Source organism: Petaurus breviceps, unplaced genomic scaffold (assembly GCF_028583685.1).
Source record: "Petaurus breviceps papuanus isolate PSGF00001 unplaced genomic scaffold, PetGlider_PUasm1.0 90594, whole genome shotgun sequence".
Taxonomy (NCBI): Eukaryota; Metazoa; Chordata; class Mammalia; order Diprotodontia; family Petauridae; genus Petaurus; species Petaurus breviceps.
The window spans coordinates 3149136-3168684 of record NW_027187281.1 but is presented as its reverse complement, the minus strand read 5'-3'; the positions used below and the strand labels follow the sequence as shown (position 1 = coordinate 3168684).

At 38.2% G+C, this 19549-nt stretch overlaps 1 protein-coding gene across 4 annotated transcripts in view; it reads left to right on the top strand.

Annotated features, from left to right (window-relative positions):
* The first annotated feature begins 399 nt into the window (after positions 1–399).
* The window catches only part of FNDC3A (fibronectin type III domain containing 3A), a 189631-nt gene continuing 170481 nt past the window's right edge, over positions 400–19549 (top strand). For 3 of the 4 annotated variants that reach the window (XM_069063638.1, XM_069063635.1, XM_069063636.1), the window contains exon 1: positions 400–722. The gene's annotated coding sequence lies outside the window, so the exon portion shown is untranslated. Of the gene's footprint in view, positions 723–1265; positions 1528–19549 lie in introns of those variants that run through there. The other variant, XM_069063637.1, reaches the window with a different exon arrangement.

Below are 19549 nucleotides of genomic sequence, written 5' to 3'. Positions count from 1 at the left end.
CATGTCATATTATATCATTATATACTGTTATGTATTTAGCATGGGTGCTAAACTTTTACAACTCTAATGATGTTGCACAATTTATTTTTTTTTTTCTGAAGAGCATTTAGTTGGGTTACCTCACCGGAGGTAAAAACTGTTCAATAAGTCTGCATTTGGGGTGCATCACTTCTAAGACTCCGACCTCCACCACCGAGGTCTGTGACTCAGGGACTTACGCGACCCCCTCCAGAGATTAAGTTCCAAAGTTCAAATGGACTTTGTCTCAAGCCCCGCAGCAAGTTCTTTCGAGAAGAACCGCCCCCTTTCTGGGGTGGGCGGGAGGAGGCAGGGGGAAGGTCTGAAAACCAACGCTGGGTAGGGGGAATAGAGGGGCGGAGCTCCGCGCAGGCGCACTCTGCGCCCCGGCTCCCGGCTCCTCCCACTGTAGTCCGTAGTAAGCATGGCGGCAGAGGCGTTTGTAGTCCCCACTGTGAAACAGAAAGAGGGAGCCACCGGGAGACTGAGCGAAGAGCGAGGCTGAGTCGCGGCGCCGTCACTGCGGGGACACCACTCCCACAGCAGTCACAGCGCCACCACCAGCAGCCCCCTCCGCTGCCAGGGCAAGGGAAGGAAGACGGGGCGGGGGAGGAGGAGGAGGAGAAGGAGGAGGTGCCGCGGGACGACGAGGAGGCGAGACGGAGCCGGGGGACCCGCTGCGGGAGCTCGGCGCAGCTGAGGAGGTGAGAGCCCCCGAGGCCTCCCGGGGCCGCGAGGATGGGGACCTGCTGAGGGAGGGCGCTGGGGATGGTGGGGAGGGAGACAGAGAGGGAAGTGGTGGTGCATCGGCAGCTGCCGCCGGAGCGACCCTGGCGTGGAGACCGTTAGTCTGGCAGGGCTGGGTGTGCGGGGCGGGATGGCCGGGAGGACCGCGGGGGGTCCCCAGCACGGCCCGACCCGGCTGGCGGGGTCCAGGGGCGCGGGAGGGACTTCTCTCTCCTACACCTGCCACCCGGCACCCACCCCGCCCTCGGAGGGGAGGAGAGGAGAGTCGCAGCCCCTCCGGCTCCCCATGGCCCTCCACACCCCCCTGGTCCGCCGAGCGCCCCCTCTCCGCGGCGCATCTGAGACCCTCCTCATTCGCGATCACCCGGCGCCCGCCCATCACCCGTCGTCTGGCTTTGGAAACTTGGCAGCGGCTGAAGTTGGAAGCTTTTCCTGAAGATGATTCTCCGCCCCCGCCCTCGCCCCCGCCCCCTTCTTCTTGGGTTTAAAACCTTGAAAACCTGCCCTTCCGCGTTTGATCCTCGGCGGCGGCGGGGCGGGCGGCGGGGGGCGGAGTAGGCAGGAGTCTGCACTTGGGTGAGTGAACCACCTGTTCCACCCGGAGGTTGGCATTCGGGGCGCAGCCTTCGGGTGACCAACCTGGATTTTTGAACTTTTGACACTACCTGAAAAGGACGTCATGTGTCAGTTAAGGGAAAATTGACACATAATCGGGTCTTAAAACTCAAGAACGGTGCAGTGGCTGTTTGCTGTGTGTCCTAGGTGAGGATTCCCTGGGGCTTTGGAATTTGGGGAGGGGGAGGGAAGATGCAGTTGTAGGTCCTGGGAATTAGCTACTAAGATTTTTCTTCTGTGTATCCATGTCGGTTCATTGGGGCTGATGCCAACCTCACAAGACTGTTTACATCCCCATTTCGTATAGATCTCCTACATGTATTTATTACGTATGCTTAGGACAGAAATGCTCTTTTCAATATGCTTATGCCTTCTAGACAGGACCAGGATGATGTATATTACAAGCAAAAATGAAATTTAGCAATGCTTTTTGGGCTTCTCTATTATTTTTACCATGATACATACTACTGCTAAGATCAGCGCTAAACACCATATGTTTGGCAGAAACGAATTGCTTTTTGTGGCTGTGCTCTTATATTTTGGTAAATGTTTGTTTGAAATTTTTCTTGTTTTTTTGATAAATATATGCATCATGCCATTGTTACCACAAGTTTTAGCCATTGTTAGGAGAGAGTCTATTTTTTGGAATAGATTACTCATGTCAGTGAAGAAGTAAATGCCCTGAAGAGCAGTTGGCCTCTTCTCTAGTTTATTGCCATTGAATTCATTTTTTTCTTTAAGAATGAATTTTTTTTATAAATATATGCATCGTGTCATTGCTTCAAGTTTTAACCATTCATTAGGAAAGAGTATATATATATATATATATATACATATATATTTTTTAAAGAATAGATTATATATGTCTATAAAGAAGTAAATGCCCCAGAGAGAAATTGGCTTCTACTCTTTCTCTGTTTGTTGCCACTGAATTAATTTTTTTTCTTTAAGAATGAAAATCTAATGAAATCATATGCATGAGGACACCAGATGCTAGGCCTGAAAGAAATTGGACAGTATCTGGGAAGGATTTTAATAACTAATGTAGCCAATGTTACCGAACCTTTTTTAGGCCACTAATGTTTGTTACAGAAACAGATGAGAAAAGAGAGGATAATTAACAGGATTTTTTTTTCCCATTCTGTTAAATTAGCTTTTGTATAGATATGTTTTCATGGTACCAGGAATAATAGCATTTTCCCCATAAAATTTTACCACATTTTCTTCATATAAGCATTTCTGTTTTCCACTTGAAGATTGTGTGACAATATTGATGTCAGTTAAGATTGATTTCATCTTGTTCACCTGTATATTTGTGTGTTGCCTGTCTGTGTCCCTTTTTCTTCCCTGCAAAATGAATTATGAGTGCCTGTGTGTATAAACTCATTTTAACAGCATAAGTGAAATGTAATTATGTGCATACATATTAGATAATTTGCTTTTCTAATAATCAGATACTTTCCCAAGATAAGTATAACATAGTTTTGATTGTTATTTGGAATTAACCATTTCACAACTCAGATTCTGTTTTGTGGATAATCAGAAGCTGATTGTACTTTCATAATTGTCTCAGGGAATTAATAATAAAATTTTAGAGCTAAATGGACATTTAATTCAACTCAATTTTCTGCAAAATTAAAGAAGTAAGATCTAGATTAAGTGTTTTGGGTCTCCTTATTCCCACCCTGGACTCTTTGCTTTAGTTTTGACTGTTTGACCTTTATTTTTAAGAAATAAGCAAGAAGAGTAGTCATCAATAAGGATCACTTCCAGAAAAGCATATTAAAGTATTGCATGGAGAAAAAAAGGCCATGAGTAAGCAAGGAACCTAGAAAAGAAATAAAATATAAGGCTTATTTTTTTTACTTATGTGCTTTCATTTTTATTCTGGGTTACTTAAGTTCATTTAACTCATAATATGACCATCTTTTGTTAATTTAGATTTCTGTCAGTATAGACATTCATTTTTGTAATATTGGTTGTATGAATTACAGGTTTGTGTTCTTGTGGTTTTTTCCCTTGATTTCCTGACATTAAGAAAATGTCACTTGATGAGGTAACTACTCAAGAGGGTTTAGGCATTATTTTTAAAGCGTTCTTTTATCCACCATCACGCACCCCCTTCCTCCTGAAAAGAACTTGGGATATTCAGAATTACTTTTTATCAGACAGATTAAAAGATTTGAGGGTTGTTTTTTTTTGTTGTCTGAGAGAAGAGTGTTTGCTTTTTCTTTGAAGCTTGTACAACAAAAATTCTAGAGCAAAATACAAAATTGGAAATCAGGAAACTGTTTCTGAGTCTCTAATGATTCTGACTAATTATTTTTGTGCCTTACTTTCTTTACCAACAAACAAAATATTGATTCCACACATTATTGAAAATTTCAGGAAGCAATACTGTACTTATGCAAAGTGTACTTTGTAGGAGGGAGATTGAAATCAGTTTGCCTTAAAGGTTTATTTCATTTTATATTATGATAAATTGTGTAGTGTTGCCTTTCTCAGAGAGAGACTCAATTTTGAGTGATCTTGGTTTGTATCTCTTGGTATGTCACAGTCTATAGCTTCTCCAGGCACACGAGTGTTTATTTGTTTCTTCCAGATTGGCATCATGCCCTGTGGTCTGCCTCTTAGTCAGTCTGTGTCTAGTCTTCTGCATGTGTAATCTCCTTCCTTTCTTTTCTTCTGCCAGTGGAGCCCTGTGGTCTTAGGAAGGCAACTTGCCTGTCTTCACGGAATCACAGAATTTCAGAGTTGGAAAGGACTCTAATGGCTGTGCACTCTTAACCAGTACCTCAGAAAGAAACCTCTGTATAACATACTTGACAGGGTGTCATCTAACTTTGCTTCAAGACCTTTTGTGAGAGGGAACTCACTACCACTGAGTTTTCCCTCATATTGAACTTTTTTGCAATGTCCCATTGACCCCAGTTCTGGGGCCAGGCATAACAAATCCAGTCCTTATTCCATTTGGCAGCCCTTCCTACAGTACTTGAAGACAGCTATCATAGCTCACTGTAAGATTTCCATCTTTCTTTCCTTCAGCCATTCTTCAGTATAGCACAATTTCTAACCATTTCAACCTCCTTTTAGACATCTGCCAGCTTATCAGTGTCCCTCCTATTGGTCCCCCAAACTGAAAACAGTAGTCTAGGTATGGTTTGGCCAGAGCAGAGTACAGTAACTTTCTCACTTGTGGATGCTGTGCCCCTCCTAATGCAGTCTAAGGTTACATTCACTTTTTTGGCTGCCATATCACATTGTTAATTCATGTTGAACTTGCATTCCATTAAAACAACCAGATTTTGTTTTTTTCTAAAATACTGCTATTAACCATGCCTCCCTCCAACATATAGGTTATAAGGTTGATTTTTTTAACTCAAGTATAAGACTTTATATTTATTTAATTTATAAATTGAATCTTATTTAATTCTGCCCTGTGTTCTAGAATATCAGAATATTCAAAGTATTCTGCAAGTTCAATGGAATATATTAATACATTCCACTGAAAATTTTATTGGGGGAAGGGGGATACCAAAAGGATGACAATTTTTTTTGTAAATCCTTGCATCATAAACAAGTTCAATCCAGTAAGCATTTACTAAGGACCTACTATGTGCAAGTATCTGTGTTAGTTGCCAAGGATACAAAAGCAAAAAAAAAAAAGCCCCATCTTTCCAGGAGCTTACAATATGGGGGGGAGGGGGATTCATAGATATAAGAATGGGAAGAAAAAGGGAATAAGTATATAACATTGCCAGGTACTTTGCTAAGCACTTTATAAATATAGTCTCATTTGATCCTTGCAACAGCCCTGGGAGATAGTTGCTATTATTATCCCCATTTTATAGTTAAGAAAACTGAGGCAAACAGTGCTTAAGTGACTTGCCTAGAGTCACATGGCTAATAATAGTACTCACCATGTGCAAGGCAGTAAGTTAAGTACTTTACAATTGTTATCTTATTTGAACCTCCTAACAGCTCTGGGAGATAGGTGCTGTTATTAATCTAATTTTATAGATGAGAAAGCTGAAGTAAACTGAGTTTAAGTGACTTGCCCAGGATCCCACAGCTAGTAAATATCTGAGGTTAGATTTAAACTCAGGCCCTCCTGACTCCAGGCCCAGTGTTCTATCCACTGTGCCACGTAGCTTCTTCAGATATCAGAGGCCACCTGATCTAGTCCTCATTTAACAATCCTGAAGTTTCGCATGTAGTAAGCATCAGAGGTGGTGTTTAAGCCCAGGTCTTCTGAATCTAGTCAGTGCTTATTCCACTGTAATAGATATAGAGGGATAGATCTCTCTATATCTATATCTGTGTATGGTAATTTGGGAGGTAGGCATGAGCACCAACAACTGAAGGGATCAGGAATGGCTTCCCATGGAAGTGTTACATGAGCTGAGTTTTGAAGGAAGCTCAGGATTCTTAGGGGTAGAGGTGAGTAGCAAGTATAGTACAGTGCATTCCAGGATTGGGGGAAACGTGTGATAAAGCATGGCAATAGTGCCCCCAAATCATCACAAACCTGATTATAATCGGGATTGTATATATCTGTATAGCGTAATATTAGTATGTTTGTCCACATTTGGAGTCATATATCTATTAAGTGCCTACTTATATGCTAGGCACTGTTAGCTTGGTAAGGACACATTGGTTTTCTGCAGGTGCCCCTAGCTGATGATACACTTAGGTTTGCTCTATGAGGCCTTTTAATTTTACACCATTTCCTGGTCATAGACTGGACCTTCAACCCCAGCTAGCCATCTCACAAATAATTGATCAAAGCGTGTTTGCCACTTGTAGATGCTGCTAAGAAAACAACTGATAGAGACAATGGCATATTCCTTATTCTTAAGGAGCTTGTTGTCGAGAAGAAGTAACTAGGGAATAGTTCAAAGGAGTAAAAGCATTACACTGTGAAGTGTGTTCTATCAGTAGTTTAGTCATTTGGAGAAGAGAGGGGTTTAGTGAGGGATAGGGGGCGCTACAGAGGGCAGAAGTATTACGGAGAAGATAGACGACATGTGTAGACTATTTCAGATGAGAGTAACGTCATGAGGATGACGTACCAACATTACTGGTGACAAAGAAGACTGAGTGGGTAGGTAGGTTGTACCTTGTTCTTGCCTGCAAAGTAAGATCAGGCAGAAAGTTGTTGATACCTCAGCACAAACCCATTACTAAAATTTTATGAAGAATTATTTGAAAAGTACGTTCGATCAAGTCAATAAGAATTGGTGCACTATATGCTGGGCACTGTGCTAAATAAGCACTGGAGATAGAAAAGTAAAAGACAGTCCCTACTCTCAAGAAACCCATAATCTAATGGGGAAGGTAAGGTATTGTCTATGAATTATGTATATATATATAATGTGATAAGTTGAAAATTTGTAGCATAATGCAGCTATTATAAAGAATATAATCTTTATATTTGAAGGACAGCACATTTTACTTTTGTGCTGAAATTAGGCAGCTAGGTGGCACAGTGGTACTGGGCCTGGAATCAGAAAGACCTGAATATACATATAGCCCCAGACACTTACTAGCTGTGTGACCCTGGGCAAGTCACTTAACTTCTGTTTGCCTCAGTTTCCTCATATGTAAGGTTGTTGGGAGGGTCAAATGAAATAACAATTGCAAAGCACTTAGTATAGTGCCTGGCACATAGTAAGCACTCTATAAATTTCAACTATTATTATTATTATTATTATATAATGTGTCTAACAGATTTATTTAGTGTAATAACTAAAAACCAAAATGGAGATGGTAGCCTAATAACATGAATGTGTTATAAAACCAATCAGAAGATGAGACACCCCTTACCATCCCCACAATATTACTCTACTTTCCACCAAGCTTCCCCCACACACACACTTAATAATAGTATTTTATTTTTCCAATTACATGTAAAGATAGTTTTCAGCATTCACTTTTATAAGATTTTGAGTTCCAGATTTTTCTCCCTCCCTTTCTTCCCAAAGACAGCAAGCAATCTGATATGGATTGTACATGTACCAGTCATATTAATCATATTTCCAAGTTAATAATGTGAAAGAAGCATCAGAACAAAAGGGAAAAGCCATAAGAATGAAAAAACAACAAAAAATGAAAATAGTATGCTTCAATCTGCATTCAGATTCTGTAATTCTTTCTCTGAATGTGGATAGTATTGTCCATCATGAGTCTTTTGGAATTGTCTTGGATCATTCTAGGTCTGTTATAGTTGATCACAATGTTGCTGTTACTGATTACAATATTCTTTTGGTTCTGCTTACTTCACTTACCATCAGTTTGTGCAATCAGGTTTTTCAGAAATCTGCCTGCTCATCATTTCTTATGGCATGATAGTATTCCATTGCATTTACAACTTGTTCAGTTATTCCCCAATTATCAGGCAGGCATCCCCTCAGTTTCCATTCTTTGCCATCACAAAAAGAGCTGCTATAAATATTTTTGTACATTGGGTCCTTTCCCCTTTTTTACGCTCTCTTTGGGATACAGCCCTAGTATCCACCAACCTTTTTAACTGTACAAGCTCCCAACCATCTGAGCTGACCACAGCAGGAGTTGCATAGGTGCTTTTAGGTAAAATCCCTCTGTCCAATTCCTTCCTAACTGTACCCCCTACCCTCCAGTTACCTTTTGGCTGAAATAGGTGCCCCTCAGAGGGTAGGATATGTACTCAGGTTCAGTGTCCTGTATAAGTGAAGAGTAAAGAACTTAGTAGGCACCTACTATGTGCCAGGCACTAAGAACTTTAGTTTAATTTTATTTAGAACTTTTAAGAACTTTACAAATATCTCATTTGAATCTCACCACAAACTTGAACAGTAGGTGCTATTATTCCAATTTTACAGTTGAGGAAACTGAGGCAGACAGAAGTTAAGTGACTTGCCCAGAATTCTAGAACTAGTAAGTGTCTGACATAGGATTTGACTGCTGGTCATGGAGACTGCGCTACTTACCTGCCTGTAGAGCCCTTCATTCCCCTTTTTTTCTTTTGGATAGAATAGTGAACTGCATGGAATGAATATGTGTGGATGGGTTATGATCCATGTAGCACATCTCATTATGATTATCTTTTCCTCTCAAAAACATCACTTTCACACTTCTCTATTACTTTTGAAGGTACCACCATCCTTCTAGTAACCTGTGTCTTATCCTCAACTCTTCACTGTCTTATCACTCATAATACATAATTGCCATAATACATAATACATAGTTGCCAAATCTTGTCTTTCTACCACCACAAAAATCTTTCACACCTCTCCATTTCTGCTCAGCTACACCCTGGTTCTGTCCTTTTCACCTGGACTGTTAATATATCTTAAATATTGATGTCTGCTTTAGACAACTTTTTCCTTCAGTCTATCCTCCACAACTGTTAAAGTGATTTACCTAGAGAACACATCTGATCACATCCCTCCCTTATTCATTAAATTTCAGTGGCTCCCTATTATCTCTAGGATCAAATATTATTTCACCTTTATCCCTATAAAATTTACATTTTGTTTAAATTACATTGTAAATTTTAGTACAGTATTACTCATGAATAATAATAAACACAGGAGGAACCACATTTTATTTTTGTACTGACGTTTATAATGTGCTTACATATATATTATGGATTTATTCTTAATTTTTATATTATTTTTTACTAATTTGGTGTGTAATCAAATCAAATAAGTTTAAAGACCACAGTCCTAAAACAATTTACCACTTGGGCAGTAAAATTTGGTTATTTTTATTGCAACTATAATTTAAAATGTTTTCCATGTACTAAAGTTTAATTAGCTTAAATATACAGAAAACACAGAAGCAGAAAAGACTAATATAGCAACATTTATCTGGTGGTCAGATTTCCAGAAACCTTGACCACACCCTGGAAACTGAAAGTAATGAGAAAAAGACTTCTGAGTAGTGCAGATTATTGTCACCAAGCCTGTTCTTTAGTTCATAATGGAGCCACCCTCAGGCCACACACACCCTTGTTGACCTGTAATTTTGCCTAAAATTAAGCTTAACAATTCAATCTTGGTCCTGGGCTGTAGAGAACCAGAAGCTGTTAAGGGGTGAGGCAGGAATCTGATAAACTTAAAAGTGCCCAGGAGGAGATAGCCAAAGCTGAAGAATTGCATAAAAATCTGAGGCCATTTAATATAGGGTCAGAAAGCTCTAATATAATGCAAAACATCCTTAGGGCATTACTATAGTATGTTATAAAAATGTTTGTAACACTGAGATATCAAGAAAAGATTAATTATTCAGTGTGCTCTGTTTAATAAAGCAAAGGCAATTAATTTTATTATTTTTAAAAATTAGCTTTCTCATTCAGCAAAAATCTTCCCAGTGGAAGTGGAGGGTGTGACTGGGAATCAAAGCCTTGTTAGAAACATGTAAAACAAAATCTCTGCTCAGAGCCCTTCACCTCTTTCAGGATGTGGGTAGTATGTTTCATCATTATTCCTCTGGCATTGTGGTCATCACACTTATCAGAATCCTTAATTCTTTCATATCATTTATCTTCACCATTTTGTCTTCCTATAAACTGTTTTCCTAATTTTATTCACTTCACTATGCATCATTTCATATAAGTCTTCTAAGGTTTCTCTGAAACCATCAGCATCATTTTTTACAGCATAGTAGTATTTTATCACATTTATATACCTTAATTCTTTCAGCCAATCCCCAGTCGATGAGTACCCCCTCAGATTCTCATACCTCACTACCTCAAAAAGAGCTATATTTTCATATATCCTTAGGGTTTGTTTTGCTTAGGACTAAGTCCTCCCTTAACCTACCTTAATTCCTCCCTCTAATTCTCTCTTCCCTTTTCCTGTTTGTCTGTTGAGTGAAATTATTTTTGTGTCCAACTTTGTGTGTGTGTGTTAAGTACCAGTATTATTCCTTCTTTTGACCTGTTTAGATGAGAATGAGTTTTGAGTGGTGTCTAGGTGGTGCAGTGAATAGAGCACTGGCCCTAGGGTCAGGAGGACCCTAGTTCAAATTTGGCCTTAGACATTTAACACTTAGTAGCCATATGACCTTGGGCAAATCACAACTCCAAACGCACTGCCTTCTCCCCTCCAAAAAGAAAAAAAGAATGAGGTTTGAGTTCTACCACTTCCATCCTCGTTTGTCTACTCTGATTATATGAGATCATTTTCCTTATAGTTTTCCCTTCTTTCCCAAGTATATTATTCTTCCATTCCTGTTTTAAGATCATGACTAACAGAACTACTTCCCAAACCTTCCTAATTCTGTTTCCTCTATGACCCTTGATAGTGATAAGATTCAGAGGGGACACATGTCCTCATATTTGAATGTAAGCAGTTTATCCTTACAGACAGCTAGGTGTTGTAGTGGATACAGAGTCAGGACGACATCCTACTGAGTTCCTATCTGGCCTCAGACACTTACTAGCTATGTGATCCTGGACACTTAACCCAGTTTGCCTCAGTTTCCTTATCTGTAAAAATAGTTGGAGAAGGAATGGCAAACTATTCTAGTATCTCTGTCAAGAAAACCCCAAATGGGGTCATGAAGAGTCTGACAAGACTGAAAACAACTGAAAAACAAAGTTTGTCTTTGTTGGTTCCTTTATCATTCTTCATTCATGTTTACATTTTTATATTTCTCTTAATTCTTGTGTTTGAAGTTCAGAGTTTTTACAGAACTCTGATCTTTTCATCAGGAATGCTTGAAAGTCTTCTGTTTCATTAAAGGCACTCCCCCAACCCCCCAGGATTATACTCAGTTTTGCTAAGTAAGTAATTCTTGGCTGTAATCTTATATGCTTTGCCTTCTGGAATATGGTATTCTATCATGGTGCCTATTAAATCATGTATGATCCTGACTGTTGCTCCTCAGTACTTGAATTCTTTTTTTCTAGCTGCTTTCCGTATTTTTTCTTTGACTTGGATGCTCTGGCTATGATGTTCCTAGGAATTTTTGGTATAAAATTTGTTTCAGGAAGTACCTAGAAGATTCCTTACATTTTTATTTTGATCTCTGGTTCTAAGAGAATAGAACAATTTTCTTTTAAGATTTCTTGAAATATGGTGTCTGGGCTATTTTTTTGGTCTGGGTATTCAGGTAGTCCAATGATTTCTTAAGTGTTTTCTTGATCTCTTTTCCAGGTAATTTATTTTTGCAATGGACAGCTAAGTGGCACGGTGATTAAGGTGCCAGGCCTGGTGTTAGGAGGACTAATCATCCTGAGTTCAAATCTGGCCTCAGATACTTGCTAGCTATGTGACCTTGGGCAGGTCTGTTTGTCTGAGTTTCCTCATCTGTAAAATAAGCAAGATAAGGAAATGACAAGCCATTCTAGTATTTCTTTTTTTTTTTTTAAGATTTTTCTTTTTGGAGGGGGAAGGTAGGGCAATTGGGGTTAAGTGACTTACCCAACATCACACAGCTAGTTTTGTATTAAGTGTCTGAGGCCAGATTTGAACTCAGGTCCTCCTGACTCCAGGGCCAGTGCTGTACTTACTGTACCACCTAGCCGCCCCCATTTTAGTATTTCTACCAAGAAAACCCCAAATGGGGTCATAAAGAGTTGAAAATGACTGAACAACCACTTTATGTTTACTTCTATCTCGTTTTCAGTCTTTTGACTTTGTTTTAATATTTCTTGTTGTCTCATGTAGTCATTGTCTTCTATTTGGTCCATTCTGATTTTCAGGGAATTTGTTGCTTGGGCAAAGTTTTGTACCTTTTATACTAAATTGTTAATTTCCTTTCCTCTTCTCTCTTCCATAGTTCTCATTTCTAAGTTGATTTTTAATACCTTCATTTCATTGACAGAAACATTTTAAAACTTTTTTCAGATCTTCGTCTATTCTAGGAGTTCTAGTTGAATTTGTGCCTAAGCTGTGTTTTTCTTTGAGTCTTTTCTTATAGGTGTTTTGGAGTCATTCTATTTTTCTTGGTTTGTGTCATGAGCTTCCTTGTCACAATATTAGCTTTTTCTGATGGCATCCTTTTTTTGTTGTTGTTCATTTTCCTAGTCTACTTCCAGACCTCAGACTTGATGTTAGGTCCAGACCCTGTGTGCTTCTGGAAAGATGGTCTGGGCTATTCCTCTTGCTCCTTTCTTGGGGTATTCGGTGTTGTCTTGTTCCAGAATCTCAGGAACAACTCAGGCTCTGAATCTGTCTACATTTTCTTAAAGTGATCTTATCCAGGACAGAATCTGATCGTTGACCTCCTAGTGAGCTCTGCAAGTTTCCTGACCAGGCTTGAGAAAGAATAGACTGCCACTGAATTTGGCCATTGTTAGCCCACCTGGGAAACTTTGCTGGTTCAGTTATAGAAGTGCACTGCATGCCCCACTTTGGTCTAAAAAAATTTTTTTTTTTTGCTTTTTGAAGAGAAGGGAGGGCAATTGGGGTTAATTGGGGTTAAGCCCAAGGTCACAGGGCTAGTAAGTGTGTCAAATGTCTGAGGTCGGATTTGAACCCAGGTCCTCCTGACTCCAGGGCCAGTGCCACCTAGCCGTCCCTGCTCTAAAATTCTTGACCTGATTATTCCTCCCCAGGCTTTATACTGGGTTGGAATCTGGAACTGATTACTCCACTCAGCTCATGAATCCAAGCCACATCATTGCTACTTGCTTCTGAACCTCTTCGCTTGGTGTAAGGTGAGGGCCTCAGATCAGTAGGATAGGATTTCTGGGCCAGGATTGATTGCAGGTCCCTTAATCAATCTGCTCTCTATTTGAAGCCTAGAATTGGATAACAAAGCTACCAGTTTGCATTTGTCCCTGTGGTGGCGGCCTTGTATGGGTCTGGCAGTGGTCTGTTCCATATGAGATTCCTAGGGTCTACGGACTTATCTCTGTGTCTCCTTATGTGGATGTGGGCTAGAAAATGACTTCCTATTACATTTTCTGAGATTTCCCCATCAGGATTGGGACTCATGTGTTTTCTAGATCTGTTTGGAGGAAAATTCCCCACTGTACTGTTTGCAACTACTCATCCATTTTTAGAGACATCAAAAATGGTTAAAATAGAGTTTTGGTAATTAAAGGGGGAAAACTGTTGGGAAAATTCATGTATGTGAAACTTGTTCTTCACTTTCTAGTGAGTTGAGTTCTAAAGGTAGAAGTTCTATTTAATCCTTAATCTACTAAATTTTCAATCAGGTTACTCCCAGCAGGTGGGTTGCAACTTTAGACTACAGCTGCACAGACCTACGAGTGAGTTTTATCCCCTAAGCATAGAAAAAGAAGGAAAAACAGTAACAAACCAACTAGATAAAGTCTAGACTAGATAATGTCTCTCCTATAAAAATAGCCTTTATTAAAATATACAAATTTAACTGCTAAGTGGTAATTACTAATGTGTATATTGCATTTTTAAAAAGAATACAATATGGAGTAAGATTCAAAGAAATACAAATACATGGGGAGGAAAATTATCTTCCTAAATGAACTTCATCTATTTTTAATCTTTGCTTATTCTTGCCTTTTGTATTTAAGATCTTAGTTTATTAAGCCCACCAAGGCAGATTATAACTCTTTTATTTCTTAGGTATTTATGAATTACTATTGCTAAAAAAAAAAATATTCATTGACTGTTGGTCAGTTTTCTGGCGAGGAGTCTTTTTGGTGTTTGGTGAACAGCCTAATTAAATTCAAACACATGGTATGTTCCTAGGTGAGTACCTGAAACTTGACTAACTTCATAGGACCTGCCGGAACTTGTATTCTGCCTTGCTGCATATAGCCTTTGAGAATACAGTGTTGCTTTGAAAGCTTTATCTTTTATCCATTATGGAAAGGTCTTACATTGTTCCTTAATTGTTGACTTGTGTCAAAGCTCTCTACCTTCAGACTGTCTTTGGAGTAGTTTGGTTATATACAAAGCCCTTTTAGACATCTGCTTGCAACTCTTTAGGGGAAAAGTGTTGATTTGTCTCCTTAGCACTCCCTCTCATTGACACTCAGAGCATCATTCTATCTTTCTAATATCTTTACCCTTTTTAAAGAAATGAACTAATCCTTTGCTTAATAGATTTATCTGCTCTTCTGGGGAAACAATAAAAAAGATAGGGTTAGAGATGACCATTTACTTATTAATCCCCCATTTCTGTCTCCTTTTTTTTGAGCTAATTTTTTTCAGCCTGGTGAGATTCTGTAGTTTGAAGAGGATAGCTTTGGTATAAGACCTATTCATTCTAGCAGGCTTCTTGCACTTTTTTAACCTGACTTTTGCCAGAGACTTTTACCCCCAAATTTTCTTTTTTATTAAGAACTTAATTATCAACAGGCATTTCAATATACAAAGAAAGGAGATAAAAGACATTGTAAACTCCTATTATGTATAGTTTTTCAAAGAAACACATAGTAAATATATGTATATATTATATATAAATTTTAACAGGTTAGTGAGTGATAAAACAGAGACTTAAGGGGCTTTTTCTCTCTTACAACTTAAATTTTAAAACATATTTTGACATATCTCTTCCCAAACATGACTTTAATAGTTTCATCATAATATTTTTGTGAAGGTGCATAAATTCATTTTAAAAAAATTTATTGAGCACCTTTGTTCAAGACTTCTAGATACTGAGGATACAAAAGGGAATATGAAAAAGTTCTTGCCCTCAAGGAATTTACATTCTTTTTGGCTTTGGAAGGATAATGATATGATGGATGAATATGTGTATACACATACACACACATGCACACACTTGGAACGAAAGGGAAAAAGGAGAAATCAAAATAATGTAGAATTTTTGAGAGATGGCACTAATGCCTGAGGGAATTAGGAAGACTATAGAATAAGTAACAGCTGAGCGGATGGAAAATGAGAGATCTGAAAAATAGATGAAGAGAGAGTGCATTCCAATCATGGAGGCTGGCTTGTGCAAATCCTCAGAGGGAGATGGAATGTCAAGTTCAAGGAACAGCTAATAGTTTGGTTTGGCTGGAATGTAGAATATGTGAAAAGGGAGTAATATGAAATAAAGCAGGTTGAAGAAAGAAAACAGAATGAAAATAAGGAAGGTTGAAACCAGATTGTGGAGAGCCTTAAATGGCTAGTAAAGCTTGTATTTTATCCCAAAAGCAACAGGTTGCTGCCGAAGCTTTTTAAGTAGGGGAAAGACATGGTTATTCACCTGTCCTTCAGAATATTATTTCGCAAACTTTGTGGATAGGTTGGAAATGTAAAAGACTGATGGCAGAAGGGGAGACTATAACCTGAATTAGGCTGGTGATCATGTCAGTGGAGAGAAAGGAATGGTCCTAAAACATTTGCAAATAGAAGTAATTAGGTGTGGCAGCTTATTAAATATGGGACTTCAGAAGAGAGAATAGTCAAACGTGACTAAAATTATGAACCTGGGTAGGTAGGAAGATGGTGGATGAACTTACCAGAAATAGGGCAGTTTGGAAAAAGAGGAATTTGGGGGCCGGGAGGGAGAGAGGCTTAGGGAGAAATGGGGAGTTTATTTTTAGTTCATGTTGGATTTTAGGTGATGATGGCAGAATGCTAGGACCTGCCCAGCAGGCAGTTAGAGATGCTAGACTTAAGGTGAGGAGAGAGATTAGGACTAGAGATATAGATTTGGGAGTTTTGTACACAAGTGATAAGTGAACCTAGGGAATACGGGTTTAGAAAGGATAGAGAGGATAAAAAAAAGCCTCAGGACAGTACCTTGGGGAGACACTCTTTTTAAAAGGTTACTTTCTTTTTCTGTGATTTTTTTTGTATTTAACAAACACAAAACTAAGATGATCATTTACATATACAATGAACAGCAGAAGGGGCTTGTACATTAAAGTAAGAATTTTTATTCTGTATAATTTACTTTTCAAGTATATAATACATTTGACGTAGTGTTTTCAAAGTTGTCCTGTTTGATTCCTTCTGTGTTTTTCATTGTATTTTAAAAACACAGTGACCTTAAGTTCTTCCTTTTTCCTCCTGTTAATAACTTATTCAGTATTCCCTACTCTGCCCCCCACCAAAGAAAAGCAAAACTGTTAGTCTAAAAAAAAATGCCCATATTGGCCTCTTCCAAAAATTTATTCTGCACCTTAAGTTCATCACCTCTGTGTCAGAAGATGGTTGGTCATTGCATTGATCAGAATTTGTAAGGTTTTTTTCCTTTTTTAAAAAAGTTTTTCTTTACTATGATATTATATAATTGTTCCACTGATTCTGTTCATTCTTCATTTGTTCATATAAGTCTTCCTAGGATTATCTGAAAAAGTCCATTTTCTCATTTCTTACAGCTCAACAATATTCTGTTAAGTTCATATACCATAATTTGTTTAGCCATTCTCCAATTGAAGGACACCTCCTTAGTTTTCAGTGCTTAGCCACTACAAAAGAGAGGTGGAATAAATATTTTTCTATGTATGAGTCTTTTCACTCTTTGACCTCTTTAGTATAGTGGTAATGTGGGGCAAAATGTACACTTAGTGACTTTTGGGTATATAGTAGTTCCCAATTTCTTTCCCCAGTGACTGAACCAATTTACAACAGTTTGACCAACACATTTGTAATTTTCCTCCCCTTCCCCAATCACCTTCCTGATTTTTCCCTTTGCCTTCCCCTTCCCTTGTGTGGAGCCTCAGGGATGCCTCAATTTGCATTTTTCTATTAGTGATTTGAAGTATAAAGGAATTGATTAAAGTATATAAGAAAATGAGCCATTCCTCAAAAGACAAATGGTCAAAGTAAATGAACAAGCAGTTCTCAAAGAAATCCAAACTACCCATGGGGACTTTAATAAAACAAGTGTTTTGTCAGAAGTCTTTTCTTTGTATGTTTGATATCTTGTGGTTATATTTTTGTTTTTGAGGCACCCTTTCATTGCTAGTATAAATGTTGCAGCCTCTTTGCTAATTATTTATTTACATTTTTTGCATCAGTATTCTTTAGGAATATTGAATTGACCTCTAGGTTTTTTTTCCTCTCTATTTCTTTTCTTTTCTTTTTTTAAAAATTTTCCTGGGTTACAGTTGTGAGGGATAATTTGCAGTGAAGTTTCCCCATTCTGAAAAATCAAATCGAGAGTGGCTTCAGCATCCACTAGGCCTAAGTTGAGAAGTCACCTGACCTTGCAGGAATCTGGGACTTAGAGCAATGGAGACCCTCCCCAGTGCCACCTCAGAACAAGATATGCCAAATAAGGACAGAAGTCTTTTCTCAAATGTACATTGGGTGATCTACTGTTTCCTTGTTCTGGTACTTGAGGTAGATTGCCACGCTTAGATTGTACACCTAACTTCCAGCCAATGGAAGAAAAGGGTCGGGAGAGGTGTGGGGGAGAATTCCGAGTTAGGGCTTTATAACTTCGCCATTTCCTTTTGTAAATTGCTTCTCCTCCCTGACCATTTGTCTGGAGGGTGGCCCTTCCTCCACATTAAATTTAAACCATTCTTTTCTGCTTCCTACCTTGAGAAACTTCTGAGTATTATTTGGGTAAGGATTTCTGTTGCACACAGTTTTGGGGGTGCACACACAGTGTTGTGACCATCTTTTGTATCATAGTAGGAATTTGGTAGGATCTCTTGTTTTCCTATTTTTCACAAACATTTTATGTGATATTGGAATTAATTGTCCTTTGAATGTTTGATAGAATTCAATTGTAAATCCATTTGGTCCTGGTGTTTTTCTTTGGGAGTTAATTTATGCCTTGTCCAGTTTTTCTGAAATTGTTCATTTAAGTTCTCTATTCTTGTTCTATTAATCTGGATATTTTATATTTTTTCAAAAGACATCTAAGTTGTCAGTTTTGTAAGGCATCTCATTGGGCAGAAAAGCTTCTAAAAATGTTCTTTTTTTTGTTTTTTGGAATTCTTTTTTATATCAAACTTAATTTTTTTCCTTTTATTTAAAAAAAATCAGACTTACTGTTTTTTTAGGCTTACTGTTCCTTCTGCCCACCTTTGCCCCATCTCTTCTAATTCCTAATTTAATTTTTCAATTCAGTTGATTGCCTTTTTGGTTTCCATTCTGTTAACTTCTTTGACTTTTCAGAATTTCTGTTTTGATGTTTAGTTTAGGCTTTTAATTTGTTGCTTTTCTAGTTCTAATTGCATTCTTAATTCATTGTTCTGTTCTTTCCTTCATTGATGAAAATGTTTACAGGTACACGTTTCCTCCAAGGGTTGTTTTGACTACATCCTAAAGGTTTTGATATGTTGTCTTTTATAATTTTCTTTCATTATGTTATTTTCTCTTTATTTCTATGATTTATTCTTTCACCCAGCAATTCCTAAGGTTTTTTAGTCTCCATTTAAAACCTTTTCTTCACAGACTCCTTTTAAATGTAATTTTTATTGTGCCACGATCAGTAAAGAATTGTTTAATATTTTTGCTTTAAAAATTGATAACTGGAATTTCTTCCTCTGAAAGCTTTTCATATCCTTTGACCATTTATCAGTTGGGGAATAGCTCTTATTTTTGTACATTTCAATCAGTTCCATATTTATCTGAAAAATGAGACCTTTATCAGAAAAACATGATGCAAAATTTTTTCCTAATTAACTGTTTCCCTACTAATTTAGCTAAATTAGGTTTATTTGTAGAAAAAAAATTGAGGTAATCAAAGTCATCCATTTTACCTTTAGTGATGCTTCCTAGACTATTAGAATCATCTTCTGGTTGGTTTACCTGCCTCAAGTCCCTCCCCACTCCAGTTCATCCTTTACCAAGCTATCAAAGTGATAAAGCACAGGTCTGACCAGATGATCTACTGAGAAAACTCCACTGACTCCTATCAAACATAAAATCTTCATAATCTGTCCCCTTTCTACTTTGTACTTTTCCAGGCTTCTTGCCCTTTACTTCCTCTACACACTCTGTGATCAAGTGATTTTGGCCTCCTATCTGTCACATCACTCTTTATCTCCCACCTTCATGCCTTTTACTTGATCCTGAAGTTTTAGAATGGCAAATAAATGTACAATTGTTTACATAACAGAAATGGCCGAGTGAAAGTAAATTTCAGTATGTCAGTATAGAGGCTCTACTTTATGTAGACTTAAATTAATGTCAGATATGTGCTTTCATATTTAGAAATCTGGATGTTTCCTTCATACATTAAACTATTAATAAGCAGTAAAAAAAAAAAATGACCCCCTGACTTCTGGCTTCTTTTAAGGTTTTGTGTTTTGGAAGATGCCTTCCCTGGTGTTCCCCGC